Below are 22,764 nucleotides of genomic sequence, written 5' to 3' on the forward strand. Positions count from 1 at the left end.
CAGAGTGGGGCAGGCTCTGATTGATAAAGACCCAGTAGGGTTGGGGAGGCCAGGTAAGGCTCCGGCCGCCTGAGCCCAACCCGGTATTCTTGGCAAAGACCCAGTAGGGTCGGGGAGGCCAGGTAAGGCTCCGGCCACCTGAGCCCAATTCGATATTTACCAGTAGCAGGACATTGGAGTGACTAGTAGGAGCTAGGGCGGCGGCGACGTGCCAGGCCCAGGGGCGCCGGGAACGGGGTGGCGGCGACATGCCAGGCCCAGGGGCGCCGGGAACGGGGTGGCGGTGACGCGCCAGGCCCAGGGGTGCCGGTAGGAGCTGGACAGCGGAGAGACAGGCCCAGGGCGCCGGGAACAGGCCGGTGGGTAGGAGCCCGGCCCAGGGGGCGCCAGGTGGGCGATGAGCCCAGGGTGCCAGGGAGAGAGCACCTGAGGGGCAGGGGACCGTACAACATCCCATGGAATAGCTGCGAGGCTTGGGGCGTGCTAAAGGGGAGGTTTGGAGGCACGCATACCCCTTAAGGGAGGGGCGCACAGAGGCACCCCATTTGGAGGAGGGGCAAGAACACGCATACCGTTCACCAGGGGAACAAAGGCAGCCTCCCATTTAACCTATTAAACAGCAAAGTTGTGGTGGGCGAGGATTCGAGGGTGCCTAGTCCACCCTAACGTGATGGTAGGGGGCGCTAGGGAGTTCACGGCCGCTCCTAGGCCCCACTCCCTCACAGTTATGCTTAGTGTGGAGGCGCACCAATCTTAAAGTAAAGCACCATTTGGGGGGGGTTGACATCTGTAAGCAGCCAATGTCAGTCTAATATATCACACTATGTTCATTAGTAAATCTACTTTCTAGCACCTCTTTTCTTATACTAGGTATTGTTTATGTCTGTGGGCTTTTCACTTGAAACAGCTCTTTATTACACACACAACTTATATCCAGCTATTTACAGTAAGAGGCAATAGTTTTGCTGTAGCCCTTCCAAGTGCCTTGCAGCTGCCTCCCTGTTTCCTGATCCAGAAGCTCCTCTTGACCTCACCCAGAGTCTCATGGGATAACATGCTTCCTGGACACACTGTGTGTCCAGAAGGACTTGCTGTATGCCAATACTTGATGTATCCTCCACTTTAATTCCTAGGGCAGCAATCTTTGAAAATTCTGGGAAGTACTAATTTGTAGAGGCTGAACCCTGCAATGCAGACTTAGTCAAAGCTCCAGCTGAAATTGCTGTGAGATGTTTCTGTATAAAAATATAGAATTTGTCCCTTAGTCTCCAGTAAGCAAACACTTCTATAACATTTTGGAGCTGTAACTGTCCAGTCATAAGGTATATCTGTATGTGGTACTGTTCTGACAGCCTTGTCTAGTAGCAATACGGAAATCTCATTAGCGGTCTATAGGGCTTCACAAGGCTCATCTGTATCATGAAAGACAATATCTGGTATGTATCTAGGTACAGTAGAGTTAATAGGGTAAGCAAAAAGTAGAAAGTTTACATACTCCGTTTCTTTATACCAAAATCTGTTTTTAGAAAAAGTTCTAAAAGCCACTGTAGGTATATACAAGATTGTACTGCACACGGTCAGCAGCTAAACTGTTGTTAAAGGACAAACTGCAAATATACTTAGCCAGGTTTTTATATAGCATTTGTAGCTCAGATTGCATTTTTAGTTATCCAGCTACATAGTTTGCTGCTTGAACTCTATTTTCTACTGACTTGAGGCAATACATTTTCAGACTACGTATACTGCTTCACTAATTGAGCTGTATACTTTATGAACTGTGCTAACTGAGATGCAGAAGTGAGTTGTTGATTTCTCTTATACTGTGCTGAACTGATCCAGTATAATGAGTGGTTAGATTTGTGTTGTTTGAGATGTGTGCTTCATAAGTTCAGTTCCTTACTGCTTAATGTCTTCAGGAGATTGTTATATACTTCTCCTTCCTTAAGCAAGCACCTCTCTACCATCAACCATATACATTTCCCATTTCTATCAGCTAACCTTTGCTTTTCCTGTTGATGAAAATTTAAGACAGATTTAATTGTAATATTTACAGCAGTTTTTTTTACACATGCATCTTGTATATGTATATGTGTATCACTGCCCTCTACTGGTTGTAGGTTTCCTTAGATATGTAAGATATGCTTGCCAAGTATATTCACTACTGTCCTGGTTTCTAAAATGTGAGCTTACATTGCTGCTCAGGAACTAAAATCTACATGTGGTATAATAGCTAATAAACTGCAGCAATTCTAGAGAAACATGATCTCTCTCTTTAGAGGTGCTCATTCATGCACAGTGCCTCTCAACTAATTGCAGGTACTAACATGCTGCTCACATATAAATATTTCTCACTACAGCTTGAAAGCAATAGTGTTCAGAAGGAAGGAAGGATACCTTAATGTCCAAATCCTTCTCAGAACTACAGATCTCTTGATGTTATATTTTGCATTTACGTGAGGCATGAAGTTCCAATGATCGCTATAGGAAATGTGAACATGGAACAAACCTGCATTTTCATACTCAGATAACAATTGCTACATAATTCTGCAGCTCAGCATAGTCCTTGAAAGACAAAAAAGCCTTCCATGAGGGAATTATCATTTGTTAAATTATCAAAAAGAATTAATAGCAACCGTTATTTGGTGGTAGGAAAGGTGGACAGTGGGGAAAAAAAAAGAAAGGAAAATTCACCTTGGCGAAATCACTGCTACAAAAAGAGGTTAAAAAATCATAGAATCCTAGAAGTGCAGGGCTCATGAGGTCATCTAGTCCATCCACTGTTTATCATTTCTCTTACTCCCCTTTGAATTCTCTCCAAATAAACTGTGGTGCCCAAAACTTGCCACAGTACTCAAAGCAAAACCATGACAATGCCAAGTAGAGTTGAATAATTACCTCCCATACTCTTACATGCAAGACTCCTGTTAATATACCACAGAATGCTATCTGTCGTTTTGCCCCAGAATAGTTACTGATGTTCAGTTTGTATTCTAATATGGTCCTCAGATCCTTTACTTCACTACTGAGGCCAAGTATTCTAAATTTTGCATCTGGTTGTCTTATGTTTATTGCTTTTCGTTTGTCTTTCAGATTCCATCTTATTCATTCCAGAGCATTTTTCCAATTTATCAAGATCATTTTTAATTCAAATTCTATGCTCCAAAGTGCTTGCAACTTCCCCTTGGTGCCATCAGCAGTTTTTGGAGGTATATTCTCTATTGCATCATCCAAGTCATTAACGAAAATAAATTGTACCAGGCCCAAAACATTCATTTGTGACACCAGATAATAAGTTTTATGAATCTGCCAGCTAAGTATTGATAACCTCTGAGTGTGTTTTTTCAGACATTTGTCCTTAGGGTGACCATATTTCCTTGTGCTGAAAATGTGACCCCTGGTAAGATTTACTAGTGTTCAAGGGAGTAGTTCACTTAAATATGCAAAAACAGATAAAAATATGCAATATAGTGAAACACACATAATATTACTTCAAAGAGACTGAATGGGTTTGACTTCATAAGTTAACTAATGCAGCAGATTCCCCCCTACAAGCAACATAAACAGTCAAAGTATGTACTTACAATAAAGTAGTCATTTAATGTCTTGCTGCTCTCCAGGGTGTGAAGTTGCCAGTTGTATTTCTATGATTATGCTATTTTTGGAGGGTCTGCTTGCCTTTCAGCAGCTCGTCATAGAACTCAGTACAATCAGGATCAAAATTAACTTGCACAGATAATATAGCCTTCATAGTGACAGCATTCAGACATGATTTTTCAGGAAACCACATATTGTTCATCATTGAAAAGATGCATTCAATGTGCTGTGGTGCCTAGAAAACATGAATTCCATAACCTTACCTAGGTCTTTGTACTGCCTTGTTGTCCATCTCTTGAAAAACATTTGGTCACCTTTCAGCAACAGGTGTTCTCTGACTTCCAGTCAGAAAGATGATGAGAGATGATTGATTTTTGCATTGGCATTCATCAGAAAGACAATTCTCATCCAACATACTTAAGGTGGGAATCCTAGTGTGGCATGTAATGAGGCTGTCTTGTATATTGTCCCATACCAGCATACTTCTCAGCAGACCCAACTCAAGCTTTTCAGTGCACCCAAAGGCAGGTTTATAGTACTCTAAGTAGGGCAAGCATGTTTTATAAAAATTGTCAACTGCATTGTAAAATTTTTGTTCCTTCATTTGCCCACAATCTACAAGAGATTGCAATAGGCTTTTTGTTTCTGTTGTGACAAATCATTCTGTATACCTTTCTACAAAATTACCCTGCAGGGAACATATCTGCAGTGCAACTTTTGTCACCAACTGTCACAGGGCACCATCCCCAGGGGCGGCTGTAAACTCCTGGAGGCACACAAAATCCTCTTTTTGCCCTGCTCAGTCTGGGAACAGCTTCCCCTCTACTCACCAGCCATATCTTGAGGTTCTTTATGGTTATAAGAAGGAGGCTGCCTCAGGGCTTCTCAAGCCTGATCTTGCTCTAAGGAACACCTAGTGGTGGTGGTCCTTTGCCATAAGGGCTAATTGCATGGCTCCAAACCTTCCCTACACCGTTCCCCATGCCTCACAAATTCTGAGTCACTAATCAGATTGGACACTTGTCCCTTTGTCTCCAGGCCTTCCATCTTTTGTTGGGGTTTTAGTCTTCCCAGTTTCCACCCCTCTGCTCTGGCTGGTCCCACAGCCCAGGTCCACTGCTCTAAGCCTGGCTTCTAGGCCCCAGCCCTTACTCTGCCTTGACCCTGCCCCCAGGAGCCCAAGACAAGCACATGCTCCTAGGATACAAATGGGACCTCCAAGCCACCCCTTTAGTCCCAAACCCAAGCCACCAGTCTTAACATGAAAAAATGAAGGAAACTAAGTCTATCTCTCTCTTTCTCACTCTTTCTCTCATTTCCAGGCCTGCAGAGCTGCTTTCTTCCAGCTTCTTTGTACATTCAAGAGCTCCCCACTCAATAACTCCAAGGGTTGGCCCTCCTTGACTGGCTGGATCCCAGGGCTCATATAGCTCTGGCCTGAGCCCTCTCCTGGTTATGTGAGGCCCCAGTCAGCTGACCTGCCTACAAGGCTATCCTTTAACCACCTGCTCTGCTGATTAGGCTCTAAAAATTGTGTCCTTAAAGGGGCTGCACCGCTTTCGAATAACAGAGCCAGGCTTCCCCATTACACCAACAAATCATTTTTCTTGGTTGCCTCTACAGTCTTCTGAAATGCGGCTGTTTGTTTACTGGCAAAGGAAAGGCACAATTTAGTACTAAGGTCACTGAAGACTTTCTTTAGAAGTGTCAAACATTTGTCTTTAGAAAGGAAATATACTTTAAGCCCATCAAAAATGAACAAAATTCTGTCCAGCGCTGGTCCCAGTGATAGCAATCATGTGATGCCATGCTCTAGTAATTTAAAATATTCAGGACGGACAAACAGACAGAAGTCTTGCAGCTCTTCAACATGTACAGTGTAAGTGTGAAACTATGTATAAGCCTTTACAGCAAAGCTATCCAAGTCTGTGGGAAGACAGCCAACTGCAGTTTGGAGGAAGTTATGTATAATATGAGCACCACAACAGATACCAAAAATCTTATTTCCTAGTTTTCCTTGGCGTTGTTACCACAAAGTATTTCAGTATTGATAGCATAACCAAATTAGTGTTGGTGTTATCTGCACAAATTCCAGCAAGCTTGGCCCTAAGAGAGTACTTCTCAATCACTTGCTGGAGAAATGTAGACTGCACATAAGATGTTTCACATAACAGAAAATAAAACTCCATTTTATGTTAACTCTCCTAACTGGAAGAAAATAGTGTACAAGAACAGGAAATAGCTTTTGTTCCTTTTATTTTGATGCATCCACACTAGTGTAACAAATGAACACGTCTCCACTTCTCTGTTGTGAGGTACTAGAAAAACGTGCATTAGTCTGTGTCATGCACATTAATTAAGAGCACCGTTTTTAAGTGACACATTTTAATGCATATTAACTAAATAGCATTTTGTCAGTGGTGCTTTAATGTGCATTAAAATAGGCTAATGCACATTAAAGCACACATGTAGACATGCCCTAATACGTTGCAAGTTATTGCTCCACATTTTGTATGAGTGGATGACAATTTAAGTTGGCAGAGTTTCTTAATTAACTGTGTTGTATAGTCGCTTGACCTGAAACTGTGCCATGATGCACAGAATGGTAAGCAAACCCTCCCTCACTAGCAAAAATTTGATCGGCTTCTGTGTTTTGCCTAAAAAATTCTGAAACGCTTGGAATTGTACACTTCTTTCAGCCTCTCTAGACATGTGGTATCAGACCCCAAGGTATTTTCTCGCGGGAAGAATGAGCTAGATGATTTTAAAATACTGTTTATGGTCTTGTTCATTTTTTAATTAAATAAGAAAAAAATAATTTCTCATTTAATTGAAATTTTAGACACTAATGAGGAAAATGATTTGGCTAGACAAATCAGTGCTACACAAATCAGACTAGCACTTTCAAAAATATATGGTATTTTACTCACATTTAATCTTACTTTTGAAAGACACAAACTTACCACAAAACACCTACTGTACCTGGGGAACTCAGTACAGTAACAATTATAATAATTTAATAATCATGTAACAGACTGGTTGTTCTTTCTTTAGGACCCACCCATGGAGCAATGGAGACATTCAGTTCTGAGGTTAGGAGCTGGACTTCCAAACTAGTCCAATTGAGTTTAACCATACAGGTCAATTTTTCCTTCTACTCAAACCAGATTACCCTTCTACTCTTCACTTAGCAGGAAGTACATCTCTTGTTCCTCTGTGTGGTTGGAAGGAACTATGATGAAGGAGAAGAGACAAAAATATACAAAGGACATCAAGGATATAAAGATCTTTCAGGAAAACTAATAGATGGTCTCTTGCTCTATACCAGAAAATGATTCAAGCTTAAATTCAACTATGTAAGCAACAGATACAGAATTCGATGCTATTCACATGCCTGATTGAAGACCTTTGAAACTGATGGGAGTGTGTGGGCACTTAATCAAGACCCACCTAGCTAAACTGAATTACATGTTTACATGCTTCACTGGGTCAGGACTGTAGGACTCATCACCAGTCAAATCAGATCCTCTGACAACAAAAATAGGAATTAAAGGTCAAGTTAATTTGTAATGCATCTAGTTGCAGTCTTACTTAAGTCAAACCATGATTTTGGCCCACTGATGTCAGCATACCATTGTAAATGTCAGGAGACCCTGGTTTAGGATTTTCAGGGTTAAACCAGATGAAATAGTATTTTGAACAGAACATGTAAATCTCTTGGGGTTAAAACCAATTGATCAAATTCCACATTCTTATTTACACCTGCCATTCTTGCTCAAGAGCTCTTTTGTCTACTTGGTCCAACAAGCGTTGTAGCTCTGAGGTAAGCTTTGACAGCTGACAGGATAGATATGAATGACACCTAAATCATCAAAGTAGTTTCTAATATCATGTCTATTTTCTCAGTCATACAAACACAAAACATATTTATTATAAAAATATCAACTTTTCACCCAGAGAAAAATAAATTACATAGTCATGATTTTGCCTTTAAAAATAAGAAATGCCCACTATGTGCACCACATCTTATTGAGACTGGTAATGTCAACTGAATTCCTCTATGCAAACACAGAAACTGGAGGCATTTTATTTTCTAATATCAAGGCAACAAGGAAATAAATGGTAACACTTAAACTAATGTATTATTTATTCTGTTACATGACAACGGAACAAAAATGCATCCATAAATATGTAATGCTGTACACCACTCTTTCCTTTTCTTAAAATGAAGTTTACATTTATAAAATAATTGGCTCTCACCAGATCATCTTATCTCCATACTTGTTTAAGGAGATTCTAGGAGTTGCAGTTCACAACTTAAAAAATGCATGCTAACTTCTCTAACAAATTCCAGTAGGTTGCCTGAATAACATATGAATCTCAATCTTTTTCTCATGACAAGAGATGTACTGAGCCCAGCTAGTATTTTAAGTAGTGCATCATACACGAGATGTTGTAATGTTCCTCTTTTCTTTACAGTCACTTCTAATTTTCTAAGACTGTGAGCAGTAAGTTTGTTAGACACAAACAGAAGACTCAGTCAATTCTGCAGCAAACATTTTCAGCTGGTTTCCATGAGAGGAGTCAGAAATTACATATTAACTGTAATCTGCCCCACCTCCACTGCTTCTAGCTCTGTTCTTGGGTGAGTGACTGGGGGTAGTCTGTACTGAACTAGAACCTATGGTATGTAAGGCATGCTCCGAGGGCACCTAACAGTTCAGGCCACTTTTGGGGATTTGGACACCTTTCACCTCCATTCAGAATCACAGTGGAGCTTAGGTGGGAATTAGGTACCTAGATGCTCAAAATGGGATATTTCTAAGGCAAGTGCAGAAGCCTAAATTCAGGCCTGTGGGGATCATTGCAGTTCAAATGCTGGCACTTGAGTGGCTTTGTGATCAAAAGAGTGGGGCTATTCTGGGTAGCTTTTTACAACTCAGGCACAGATATATTCTACTTAAATCCCGTGTTGGACTGTAGTTTGCCAGACTGGGTCTAGCCCTTCATCTATGTATGGTACAATTCCCATTTGTAAAATAGGGATAACAGCACTACCCCTAACTGGCAGGGCTGTTGTGAAGGTATCACTATGGTAATACTGTCAAGTGCTCAAATGCTGTGGGAATGGGTGCCATAGGTACCTTACCTAGTATTTTCTAAGGCACATAACAACACTTATTGTTTCTGCAGGTCTAGCTTCTATTATATACAAAAAAGCTGCATGCCTTTGCCAGTCAACAACAGACAAATCTCACAGACATAAATAGGGGAATTGCACGGTGCCAGGCAAAGTCTGCTCAACTGCCAAAAACAACAGCGAATCATTGGTTGAGGAGCAATTAAACAGAACAATGTAGATTCCAAAAGCCTTCTTTTAATCATTTTCCAACCTTATGTTAATTACCTAGGCCATAATCAATACAGAAATAAAGATTTTTTTTTTTATAAAAACAGAAGGTAAGGGTTTATTAAAAATTCAACATGTTATAAACACCCTTCTCCATTAAAATATTTTTAAATATTCATGGTTACAATATATCACCATGAGAATCACAGAATCATGCACTATACTATTTATTATCTTGGATAACTGTCTTAGTGCCATTACAAAGAAATGCTAAGGTAGTGTTCAAGCATAGCCAAGAACCAGCAAGTACATCACTAGTCCAGCTATATAAAATGCAAGCTCTAAAACCAGCAGAAATGTCACCACAGTATTCAGAAGGCATAGCAACCATGAGAAATCCCAGTAAATTTTTATTTCTCTCTTTTAATAGATTCACTGGTTGCAAAAAGTGTTTGGATCAACTGTCTTGGAACGTGAAGTACCCATTATTCACAGGGCAAAAAAAGGACACAGCTCAAATCTCAAAGGCCACATCAAATTAATTCCTACAGTAAAGGGGTAAAATTTCTGCCTGATGTCATGGCTGCATCTGGTAGTCAACCATGTCTAAGATTTAAGGACTAACTTCAACTTACCTGGCCCTGGGAATGGAATTCAGAGCCTGAAGAGTTAGCCACCAGCTTCCTACACTGTACCTGGTGAAAGACAAGTACCTCAATGGGATTCATAACAGCACCACCTTCAGTGGGAAGCTGTCTGGAATTAGGTAAGAAACATTAAGAATGAGGTTGCATCTGAAACCACACCTATTTCTGGGGTTTCGATGCCTCTATCCACTTTGGACCCCTGGTCTGAAACCTTTTCCTAAGGATAGATACTTACACTTCTGTTCACGGGATGAGCAGGATTCACTCAGAGGTACAATCACCACCCATCTTTTATTTAATTCTGTAGTGATTGGAACACCCATGCAGGAAGTGGGAGATCCAGGTCCAGTTGTCTCTTTTGCCAGAATGGCTTCAAACCCACATTTCTACCTCCAAAGAGGATGCCATAACCACAAAAATATGGACTCTTCTAGGTGGGAGCACGTCCACCCTTTTCACAAGAGGGATCATGGCTTAGCTCAGTAGCTAGAGAATTGAACTAGGAGGGACAAATCCTCTGGGAACAATGCTGTTTTTGCATTGTGTCATTCACTGTTGCATATAAAACACAAAAATAATCCTGGGAGCTATGCTATTGTATAAAAGGTGAGCATCCCCACCACCACTGGCTAAAGGAAAGCCACCACTACAACTGCCTTTTATAGGTAGCCTGTCCTATCAGCATGTTTAAGGTCTGCACAACCTTTTGCAGGCAGAATGTCTGGAGTCAGACTGGGCTGCTGCCAGGGTATGAGCTTGTTTGCTTTCTGGGTAGATGGTTGGCAGGTATGAATGTGAGGGTGGTCCTAAGTAGCAACATAGATATACAACTTTGGTACCCATTGCCAAGTACCATATCCATAGTAACAAATACAACTTCAATATCCATTGCTAATTAGCAGTTTACTATGATTTTTTTTGAATATGGAATATTTTTTTAAACCAAATTAGGGTATGTAACCTCTCTGACAAGATGAATTACAATAACTACTCCTTCACCTAACCTAAGGGGCAGAGCAGTCCAGTTCAGTTTCATCAATTTCATAGACATTAGGGCTGGAAGGGACCTCAGAAGATCATCGAGTCCAGCCCCCCGCCCAAAGGACAGGAAGTCAGCTGGGGTCATAGGATCCCAGCAAGATAAGCATCCAATTTGCTCTTGAAGGTGTTCAGTGTAGGTGCTTGAACCACCTCTGATGGCAGGCTATTCCAGACCTTGGTGGCTTGGACAGTAAAGAAATTCTTCCTCATGTCCAGCCTGAAACGGTCTTGCAGCAGTTTGACCATTTGACCTTGTCATCCCCTGGGGCGCTCTGGTGAACAAACATTCCCCCAGGTACTGGTGGTCACCCTTGATGAACTTATAGGGGGCCCCTGAGCCTGCGCTTTTCCAGGTTAAAGAGCTCCATGGCTCTCAGCCTATCGTCATAAGTCTGTTTTCCTGACCTCTGATCATGCACGTGGCTCTCCTCTGCACTCTCTCAAGCTTCTCCACATTCTTTTTGAATTGTGGAGCCCAAAATTGGACGCAGTACTCCAGCTGCGGCCTCACCAAGGCCAAGTACAAGGGGAGAATGACATCCCAGGATTTGCTTGAGAAGCATCTATGGATGCAAGCCAGCATTTTGGTTGCTGTACTAGCTGCAGCATCGCATTGCAGGCTCACGTTCATCTTGTGGTCAAGTCTCTTCCTTCTGTAATGCTAGCCAGTGTAGCACTGCCGAGCCTATAAGGATGCTGCAGGTTTTTCCTCCCAAGGTGGAGAACCTTGCATTTTTCAGTATTAAACACCATCAGATTCTCGTCCACCCATTTGCTGAGCCTGTCCAGGTCAGCCTGGATAGCCCTCCTGTCTTCTGGTGTGGATGCTTTGCCCCAAAGTTTGGTGTCATTGGCGAACTTGGCCAGTCCGCTCCTGACTCCCATGTCCACATCATTAATGAAGATGTTAACAATATGGGTCCAAAGACAGAGCCTTGGGGGACTCCACTGGTCACAGGGCACCATGACAATTGACTTCCGTCAATTACCACCCTCTGGATCCAACCATGGAGCCAATTCTCCAGCCAGCAGATCGTGGTGGACCCAAGGCCACAATTGGCCAATTTTGCCAAGAGGTGATCATGTGATACCAGATTAAAGGCTTTTTTGAAGTCAAGATATATGACATCAATCTCTTCTCCTTTGTCCAGGTGATAGGTCACTTGGTCATAGAAGGAAATGAGATTGGTCAAGCAAGACCTACCCGCAACAAACCCGTGCTGGCTATCCCTCAGGACGTTGGCATCTGTCAGTCTATTAAGGATGGCCTCTTTAATAAACTTTTCTAAGACCTTCCCCAGATAGGAGTCAGGCTGATGGGCCTATAGTTAGCTGGATCCACTTTCCTCCCTTTCTTGAAGATAGGCACAACATTGTTTCAAATGTCCTTGCCACATTTTGAGGCCACATGTGAGTAGTTATATTCTTGTATTTATATACTGATACTTCATGGAAACCAGAAGATTGCATACAGTATCCAGCATTCAGTTCTTGATTCAGGAGAGCAAGCACATCAGTGCTTGCCTTAATAGGGATGAAAACTGCTGAGTATTGTCCAGTTTCTCTAATGAGACCTTTATCTTAGATATAGTCCTTCTGATTCAAACCTTAAGATATTGTACCTTAAACCAGGATTAAAGTTATTTTTAAATATTAGTTGCTACATGAAATAATTTACAGAAATGGATTAGTAGCCAATTGTTATCATACTTCAGAGTCAATGAAAATCATTCTTCATCCCATGATGAAGATTTCAGCAATGAATTCTCTACTGCCTGATAAGCCAAGTTTTTATATGGAATGTAGTTACTGAATGGAAAGAGAATGGTAGGTACAGTGGACTGGGAAAGCTTATCCTACTATCAGGATTTTGTAGCAGCTTATGCTTACACTCCTTAGGCGCTAGCTCAGAGCTAGTTGTGCCACCATGCATCATTTTGCACCATGACATGAATTCAAGGGTTTCCGATTTTCAGCTTTGAATATTGGGAGGATTGTTTCTTTAACAAGATGATGAAGTTGGAAAAAGAGCTGAGAAAGGAGTGTCATGGCTGTCTGGGTGTTGTTGGCTGGAATAAGGAAACCTCTTTGTTAAAGTAGCTAGTGACTCAATGAACTGAACCCATGTGGTACCAAAAGTAGTTGAATAAAGATGATTGCATTGGAGTGAGCTTTGGGGTGGGGGGGCGGGGGGCATGAAATGAAGCAACTACAGTCTCCAGCAGAAACTCTCCAGACATGTAGCATAGAACTGAAAGAGGTTTGATCAAAAATTGCACCTGTACATGAGGGCGAGTGGAGGAACTGAAAAGTCAAGTGACCAAAAGGTAGCTATTTTTCTGAATATAGTGGGTGGTGGGATACTGGATATATAAAACAGTCTGCAACTGAGCCAGTTGTGGGCTGATTATGAGGCAGTGCTCAAAAAGTTTAAGGAGTACAGGTAGTCCTCGGACTTACAACACAATTGGCTCCTGAAAACTGCATCTCAAGTCAAAACGTTGTAACTCGAAAGCAATTTTCTCATAAGAAACAATGTTATAAATGGAGGATTGCTTCCTGAACCAAGGCCTGATACCCTATTTCCACCAAAAATACCCCAGAATTTTGTACTCAACCAATTATAGATGAGTAATATAGCTACATTAATTTATTTATACTGTAAATAGTAATCATATTTATTTAGAAGGACTTCTTTGAGGTGACTTTGCTGGACTTTTTAAAGGGCTCTTGGTTGGACTTTTTGAAGAGTTCTTGGCTGGAGCCTTCTCAGGAGTCTTGGGTGCAGGTTTTTCTGGAGTCTTGTCTCCTTTTTTAAAGAAAGTGTCCAAGGAAGTTTGAACAATGATCTCCAGGGAGATGAGTGATGCAGCAAACTTGTTCACCGGCATGGCATCGCATCAGATCAAGCATTGTAAAGTCGAAACTGACATCAAAAAGTTGAAACAGGATGTCAATTTATAAACACGGTAAGTGCAAAACGTTGTAACTCGAAATGTTGCAAGTCAAGGACTGCCTGTACTGTACTCCAAAAAGAATGAGACTTTCAAGAAATAGCAATTTCACATCAGGTCACAAAAAAGAGAGAATCCTTTAGGGAACTTGAAAAGGATCTTAGACTACTGAATCAATCCTGTAACTTTGGAGAATTCACAGTCTCTACCTAAGAAAGTAGAAGAACCAGAGTGGGCTTATTCAGAGTGGTTGATAGTACTAAAAAAAGGAAGAAACTCTTTGCCTTAGCATAGACCCAAAAGAACTTAATAAATATATAAAAAGGGAATGTTTGCCCGTTCCCACCAGGGAAGAAATCTTGGAAGAGATGGCACAAGCAACGTATTTCTCCACATTAGATGCATCAGCTGGGTTCTGGCAGGTTCTATTAGAGAAAAAATAGCAGACATGTATGCAGGTTCAACACTCCATATGGAAAATTCTCCTTTTTCAAATTCCCTTTTGGGTGATGTTTAGTACCAGAAGTGAGTACCAAAAATAAGTATATACAACAAAAATTTGATGGCACTGAAGGTGCCAAAGTATATATAAATGATATTTTAATATAGGGATGTATACTGGAAGAACATGATTAGTGGCTTCAGAGAGCTCTGGAAAGGGCTTGGTCAGCAGAGTGAAAACTTAATAGACAAAAGTGCAAGTTTAGTATTAGAGAAGTAACATAATTGAGTGAAGTAGAGGCAAGTGAAGGAAATGTCCATAAGAAGAAGGAATAGGAAACACCTGCAGCACATCAAAGAAGAACAGGAGAAAGAAGTGTCCAAACCAGAGAACAACATGAAGATTAGAGCACTGAGAAAGTGAGCAAGACAATGGAGGGACTACAGCACAGACTGATCAAGGCAACGCAGAGACTAAGGTGATGCCTCACAGATTTGCTGTATATTGCTATTGCTTTAAATGAGTTGTGCTTTTTGTTTGAAAAGGGTAGATATGAGGGTTATATATCTTCAAGAGATAGGCAGAGTTGGAGAGAGAGCTGCAAAAGAAGTGTCACAGCTGCCTGGGTGCTGTTGGCAGGAATAAAGAAACCTCTTTGTTAAAGTGGCTCCTGACTCAGTTAACTGAACCCACAGCATGACACATGTCAATATTCCATTGATTTAGGGTCTTTTTAGATAGTCCTTCATCTTTTCCAGTTCCTAGTCTGTGAATACGTACCAGAGGCAGATGTCTATAAGAGATTTTCTTAAGGAGCCAATTATTAGCCCAGATCATCTTAATTATGCCTTCATAATCACAGCAGCTGTATGTTAAATATTTGCTTGCCAGAGAATTTCAGAATTCTACCTTTTCATCCTATTTGCCTTACCTTTTTCAGACACATTAAATGGAAATGATTCAGCTTCTAAATGTCGTAGCTATAGGTTGTCTATGATTCATAAGAATAAAGTAATGAAGTTAGAACTACTACTGTGTAGACGTTCAGTGTTTCCTGAAGTTATGCCACTTCTACCCCAAAGATAATCACATAATTTTCTGGTGTCTTCCCTGCCTTTGGTGATTTTGCTGGAAACTTCATCAGTGATGCGAACTTTGCTCAGTTAAGTGAATACATTCATCTACAGCTTGAAGCAAATGCCCTGTCAGAACTGTGAATGGTTGTACGTAGGGCTAACCTAGGAACAGGTGGGTGTATAACCTTTGACTTTTAGGCAATAAGTCAGTTGAAAACTTTTCCATGAAGCTAAAAAATGGTCCCTAATGACTTGCATTCTGGGAATGGGTAACCAAGGAACAGCCATCAGCAAACAGAGGGGTTTTCCCCCTGCCCCATGCATCACTCCGATGGGACTTTGCACCCTGAGCCTTCTACACCAGTGGCAGGGCTCTGGGGTACAAAGAGGCATGACAGGCCAACCTCTGGCACCAAACCCGATTCCTACCCGTGCTTCTACCTGAGCCCTAGGAGGCCCCAGAGGAAGGGTAGCTGGATCTGGCCAAGATCTGTATTTTTTTGTTTGTTTGTTTACATTTTCAGGTGGCAAGACTCCACAAGTATATCAAAGAAGAAGATGGCACCCCTCCCTATCCCTCTGTCCCACCAACCTGTTTGTTGGCTCCTGATCTGGTTGTTGACCTGGGAAACCAAAGAACATGGTTTAAAGAGTGTCTGAAGCTTCTGCTGGCTGGGCAGGGGCCCTTGTCAGGAGTGGCCATTCCACACCCCCCTCTCATTTTGGGCTACTGTAGCCCCAAAGGCCATCCTACACAAGGAATCTAAGATGCTGGGCCTGCTAGTTGGCTTAGGAGGTGCAAGTTCAAAGCTGCCCTTTACCTGGACACAGGTGCCTCCTCTTCTCTGCTGCAGGGATTTTTTCCAACTGCCCTATGTCTACCTCCAATGGGTTCCTGAACCCACTGTACCAATGGCAGAGATCTGTGACACAAAGATGAGAAGCTGGATACAGCCCATTCCATCATAAATTTGTCCAACCACTACGGAGTTTGTCAGGACAGCCGACCTTAAGCAACTTCCATAAGCCTTTTCAGGTGAGAGGGGACATTCTTTTGCAAGATGAACAGGGGCAACACAGAAGGTCAGTATGTTGGTATTTGCAGTCTAGCAAGGATCCTATCTATTATTCCTCATTCTTTCCTGAAGGCAATAAGGTATCAGGCAAAAATTTCACAGCTATGTATCAAGTGAAGCATTTGAGTCTAATTATCTCAAGAATCTTGCCAGCAATCATTAGTAGGGAGATTCCCCCAATCAAACTTCTACCCTTCCTATAGACAGGGACAACAATGCATTTTTATATTGAGGAATCACTTCTTTTAGGCCAGTGATTCACAACCAGGGTGCCAAGACACCCAGGAGGGCCTCAAGATCCTGGGATAAAGCATGGCTACAGCCACGTGAACCCCCACTAGGGAGAGAAGCTCCATAGCCCTAGTGAGGGGGTAGAGATGTGGAGCCCCAGTGAAGGGGAAATCAGAGGGCTGGGAGCCTGGTGTGTGTGTGAGATTTTGTGTAGTTGCCCCAGAAGAAGCCAGGGCAAGCTTGGCCCCGGTCAGGTAACTGGCTGGCCACTGCCCCGGTGAGGGTTGTGGGAGAGGCCCAAAAGACATGCACTAGATAAAGCCTAGGGCCAAAAGAGCCTGCTCCAAGAGGAAGCAAGGCGGTATAAGTTGTTGATGCATGAAAGAGACCCCGTGAGAGGGGATGGAGCTTGAGAGGTCCTAGTGAGAGGTTAGCATAAATGTGTGTGTGTGAGGCCTGACAATGAAAGCTAAGCTTAGTCTGGCTGTAGGCTGGCAGTATTTGTCACCTGGATGCCATCTGCGAGACTTGGGCTGTGACGTAGGGGAGGATCGGAGCCACAGATAGTGCCCCATGGCATCAGGGCAGGAATGGTCAGCCTCCCGCCTAATTAGAACGAATTATGAAATGGCAAGGTATGGCAGGTGAGTGAGGTGGGCGGTTAGCCCAGAAACAGGTGGGCAAGCCAATGGCAGATTGGCCCCGACAAGGCCCCCTGTTATAGGCTCCTTTAGAGTGACTGATAGGGCTTGCTTTGTGTTGGCTGGGTTAGCTAACTGAAGGGTGGAGCTAGGCTAGGCAGCCCCTAACAGTTCATAGTGAATAGAGAGGGAGTTTGCCATAGGAATGAGTCAGGGAGTATGAGACTCTGTGTATGTGAGTGTGCATGAGAGCACAGGTATGGTTGTCTGGCATGTGGGTTTTGTGTTTTTTCTTTGTTCTTCTGTTTTGTTTACAACCTAGGTGTCCTCCAGGAAGGAAAGGGGGCACAAACACAGGCTGGGTCCACAGTTATGATCTGCATGGGATGTGCAATGTTTGTGTTCCACCCAAAGGGTCAAAAACATTTCACTTTCACCAGGGGTAAGTTGTTGTCTGCCCTGGAAGAAAAGACTAAAAGATTGGAAACATGGGTATCCAATGTACCTTATATCAAGCAAGAGGAAGATTACTCAGCCAGGAGTTATAAGAGACTGGCACTGGAGAAGCCAAAGGGAAAAGAGAGGTGGCAGCACATGACTACTTGAAGGAGAGTCCCCAGAATTTAAGAGGAGCAGGCTGAAGTTAGCAACTCCTTTCAAGCACTCTGTGGTGGAAGAGATGAGCAAAAAGCAGAGGAAATGATATTAGCAGGCATGATGCAAAGGACTCTCCAGTCTAGAGAGCTGGAAGTGCATGGCTCGATTAATAGGGGATCTAGGACCACTATACCAGCAAGAAAGTAGTAATGGTGATAGGTCAGGAACAGAGACACCTATTTGTCATCTGGATTTGGGCTCCTGGGATGTGTGCGGTCTACATGGATCCTTATTTTTGGGATGTCACAGAAAGATCGCCAAAGCTTATCCAGTCTTCAGATCATTACGCTTCCCTGCTTGTCCATGTAGGCACCAATGATACTGCCAGGAATGATACTGAGTAGACGAGAGGTGATTACAAGGCTCCTGACAGGAGGATTAAAAAGAACTTGGAGAACAAGTGGTGTTCTCAGCAATCCTCCCCATGGAAGGCAAGGGCCCATGCAGGGACAATTGTATCCTGGAAATAAACGCGTGACTGAGATTGTGGTGTCAGTGTGAAGACTGTAGATTCTTTGCTATTAGTGGATATTCCAGGGAGGAAGGCTGCTGTCAAAAGATGGGATCCATGTTACTAGAACTGAAAAGAGCATCATCAGGTGCTGTTTGGCCAATCTTGTGAGGGCTTTAAACTAGGTTAAATGGGGGATGGTGAACAAAACCCTCCAGCAACAAAGCAGACGCTCCGGAGGGGAAAGTGTTATACCTAAGATGACTCTGGGAGCTTTTAATTTATCCAGAGAAGTATAAAACAAGCCAAAGCAAGTTCTTTTGAACTGTATACTAGTTTATTGGGAGATCAGCAATCAGACAAAATTACCAAGAGCATTTAGACGCAGCAGAGAACACATACTACCAGGTGAGGTCTCAGGGTGCTCAAAATGTGTCCTCACAGTTGAGGCAAGTTCCAGACTCTCACACCTATGCCTTTGTGTGGAAGAGTTTTATACAGTTCAGATTCAAATTTCTGTATTTCCTCCCATTTCTCTAAGATAACTATCTCTTGGTCAACAAGTAGGGAGCAGTGACACTGAGTAATGACCTGTGACCACTGTTCTTACCTGGGGTCATTAATTGGCATTATCACCAGCCTAGACATTTCAACTCACGTATTGGAGACTGTCCCGTACAACCTGCTTTTTCTTACATGCTAATCACTGTGATTCAGCCTGGACTGTTTCTGGGATCAGTCTATCTGGAAGAAAAACGTGGTGACACCCAACACCAAGCAGTTTGGTGGGGGGTCGCAGGTCTTTCCAACAAAAGATGCATGCGTATGGCGGTGGGGGGGTCCTCAGGAAGACGTGTGTATGAGAAGTATGAAGAACAAACAAGATGAACTGGAATACAATCTGGGACAGGAACTTTGATCTGATTGGTATCACAGAGATCTGGCATGACAGGTCTTATGACTGCAATGTCAGCATTGAGGGCTACATTCTGTTTTGGAAAGCGGTTTGGGAGAAAGGTGGTAGTGTTGCTTTGTATGTCAAAAACACTGACATTTTCTGTTCCAGAAGGCTGAGGTTACAAGTAGGAGATCATCTATACTGGATTTTTTTCCTGATCAATAGGGAAGACTTGGTGGAAGATGTGAAGTAATGAGAGGGAAGCAATCATGATATGACAGAATTCCAGAACCAGGATGCTAGATTTCAAAAAGGTGGATATCAACTGATTCAAGAAGGTGGATTTCAACTGATTAATAGGCGTGGTGCCACGGGAAGAAAGACTGAAGGATAAAGGTGCCCAAGAGGGCTGGAAGTTTCTAAAGGGCATAGTATTGGAAGCCCAACAAGAAACTGTTTCGACACAGTGGAAGCACAAGAAAAATCTTAAGAGACTGATGTGGCTGCATAAGGAGGCTCTAGGATGTTTCAAATACAAAAGGAAAATACAGGCAATGGAAAATTGAGCAGGTCACTGAGGAAGCATTCTAAGAAATAGCAAGAACCTGCAGGGACAAAATTAGGAATGCAAAGTGGAAAAAAAATCAGCTGCACCTGGCCAGGGAAATTAAAGATGACAAGAAGAGTTTCCATAAGTATCATGGCCAGAAAAGACCAAGGAAGTGGTGGATCCACTGTTAAATAGCCAAGGAACTCTTAACAGAAGATGCAAAGAAGGCAGAGCTACCCAACAGCTACTTTCTCTCAGTCGTCACAAAAAATTGAGCTGGAATTAGACACAATGAAGATTATTTGGATAAGGAAAGGGACAAGCTGGGGGATGAGATAACAAAGAAGGTAGTCAGAGCTCTTGATGGGTCTGAATGAATTCAAGTCAGCAGGACCTGATGAAGTTCATCCCCAGTTATTGAAGGAGCTGGCAAAGGAGATCACGAACCTTCTGGCAATGATCTTCACAAAGTCACTGAAGATGGGCAAAGTACCAGAGGACTGGAATTGGGTCAGTTTAGTCCCCCTCTTTAAAAAGGCAAAAAGGAAGACCCAAGGAACTATTGACCAGTTAGCCTCACCTCAGTATTCAGGAAGTTATGCAAGGAGAGGTTAAAGGAGCCAGGCACGTTCAGCTTACAGAAAAGGTGCTTATGTCCTGTGATCTACCAGGACTCCCAAATCCTTGTCCATAGTGCTGCCATCCAGTCAGGTGTCACTCATTTTGTATTTGTATTTAGATGTGCAAATGTGCATGGATATTTGGTTCCTCACAGAAAACTAGCAGCAGTGCACCTTGTGCTGCAGCTACTTGTCCCCAGGGAACACCTGTGCCACGCGTGCTTTGGTCCACAGCAAGTTACCCTGGGGGTGGTAGGGGAGGTTGGGGCCAGCATTGTGCTGGCCCCAGCAGCCTTACCTAGAGTCCTGGGGGCCTTCCGGGGCTGGAGCTGGGGTGAGCCTGACAGGCAGCCAAAGTGCAGCTCCAGGTGGCCTGGCTCCACTTTTGAGCAGCACATGCTGCCCAAGTATGCACTGCTCTGGGGTTTTTTTTTACCCCTGGATATCTCACGAGCACAGTTGTGCAATATGTGGCGCTGCAAAAGGGGTAAAAAAACAAACCCATGGGAAAAAAAATGGAGCAGCACATGCACAGGCAGCAGTCCTTGCAGAGTGGAGAACACCAGACTGTGCACTATGCGGCGGTGAAAATGTGTCTGCGGCACCACATATCACATGACTGTGCTCATCTGAATATACCCTAAGAGGGAACATTACAGCAGTCTTCAAATACTTGAAGGGGTGCCATAAAAAAAAGGGAAAGCACCTTTTCTCTCTTGCTGCAAAGCAAAGGTGACACGTGGTAGGAGCACTGGGGGACATGTTCCCCCCCCGCCTTTCCCTCCCCCCAAGATTGACTGATGCACCGCTGGCATCTGCAGGCAGTCGCCACTCACCACCCCCCAACTGCGGCTGCCTGTGGGCGGTCCGCACTCAGTCTAGCCTCACCACCAACATCACTGCAGCTGCCTGCAGGTGGTCCCTGCTTGGCCTCCCTTGCTGCCAATGTCACCACGGCCACCTACAGGTGGTCCTCATTTGCTGCCACCACGACATGCCCCGCCAGCCTCGGAAAGCATGAGTCATTCATGCCGCCAAGAGTAGGACACGACCTGCACGACTTGAAGTTGCAGCAGAGTAGATTTAGATTGGATGTCTGGAAAAACTTCTTCACTGTTAGAACAGTCAAGCAGTCGAATGAAGTGCCTAGAGAAATTATGGCATCTCTATCATTTTGGGTGTTCAAGGGGAGGTGGGACAGGCAGTGGTCAGGGATGATTTATACATAGCTATGCCTGTGTTCTATGATAGGTATTTCCTCTGCTTCTGGGCATGGCTGGTTGCTGCATGCGAGGGAATTTTTCCCCTCCTGCTGCTGTATATGTCAGGGACTTTTTTAAAGCCTTCCTCAGAGGCACTGAGTGTGGCCTGCAACCATGGCTGGGGATTTTGACTGGGGAGTGTCAGTGCTTATTTTGGGATTTCAACCTGGTTCTTGGCTAGAGGGTCTTGCCCCTCTGCTCAGGATCATACCAATCTGTGGTGAAGAATGGGGGCCATATTTGGGGTCAGGAAGGAATTTTATTGATGGTCAGACTGGTATGGACTGTGGGGATTTTTGCCTTCCTCTGTAATGCAGGGTGTGGCCCTCTTCCTGGGATCTCTGAACATGTTTTAACTACCTTTGCAGCAGCAGGATGTTGGCTGCTGCCATCCCCCTGCTTTCCCTGTGATAGGTTATGGTGTTGTGTCAGGGTTGACTGTGTAGTTTTGCTGCGAGGTAAGACCAGGAGTGTTCAACCCCAGCCTGCAGGCCAGCCACACAGAACACCGCCACCACATCATCCGGCTCACAAGGCTCCCCCCAGATCTGAGGGGAGCCCCACGGTCCATGGCCCCATCACTAAACTGGGCACCCAGGGGATACTGAGCGCAATCCTGGTGCACGGGGGCTGGACAGGCCCCATATGGGGGCTTGGGCCCCGATTTACATTGGGTAGCAATGGTACAAGGGTCCTTGTTGTGCTGGGCTGGCGCAGAGCTGATGACGGCTGGGGAAGAGCCAGGCAGAGGCAGCACCAGGCTGCGGGGCCACATGTGATGCACGATTGTGCCCACAGACCAGCCCAGGGCCAGTCACCTGCCCCACAGGGCCAAACCCACAGGATTAAAGTTAAACAAGGGATTTGTATGGGATGGTTTGGATAGGGATGATCCTGCCTGGGGCAGGGTCGCCTAGATAACCTCTCCAGGCCCCTTCCAACCCAACTGCTCAAGCAGGTCGTGCCTCTACCCTAAGCAGAGCTTCCCCAGAGCTTTCGCTCCTATCACCTCTCTCTCTCTCTCCCACCTGCTTCAAAGTTAGCCGCGAAGGGGCAGCTCTGCCCCGCCTTGCACCGTGCTTCACACGCGGGGGTGGCGGGGACCCGCTCCGGGGGAGGCGCACGCCAAGTTCCCGCGTCCCAAGACTTCTCCTGGGGAGCGGCCGGGCCCGCTGCCGCCAGGGGGCGCCTGGCCCCAGCTCCGCTGCAGCCGCTCGCTTGCCCGCTCAAGGCCGGGCCAGGCAGAGGAGCCGCGGGGGGGCGGCGGAGGCAGG

The 22,764-nt window shown here is 44.1% G+C and overlaps 1 long non-coding RNA gene across 2 annotated transcripts; it reads left to right on the forward strand.

The window, feature by feature from the left end:
* Positions 1-3,073: 3,073 nt before the first annotated feature.
* LOC109308378 lies at positions 3,074-16,602 on the forward strand. Of its 2 annotated transcripts, none has more exons than XR_002100595.1 (4): positions 3,074-3,206; positions 9,375-9,710; positions 12,839-12,959; positions 15,959-16,602. It is a non-coding gene; the product is annotated as an uncharacterized LOC109308378 (long non-coding RNA). The 2 variants fall into 2 exon arrangements; XR_002100594.1 differs by lacking the exon at positions 15,959-16,602 and adding an exon at positions 15,629-15,867.
* The last annotated feature ends 6,162 nt before the right edge of the window (positions 16,603-22,764 follow it).

The sequence above is a fragment of the Crocodylus porosus genome, unplaced genomic scaffold (genome assembly GCF_001723895.1).
Source record: "Crocodylus porosus isolate Cpor-Errol unplaced genomic scaffold, CroPor_comp1, whole genome shotgun sequence".
Lineage (NCBI taxonomy): Eukaryota > Metazoa > Chordata > Crocodylia > Crocodylidae > Crocodylus > Crocodylus porosus.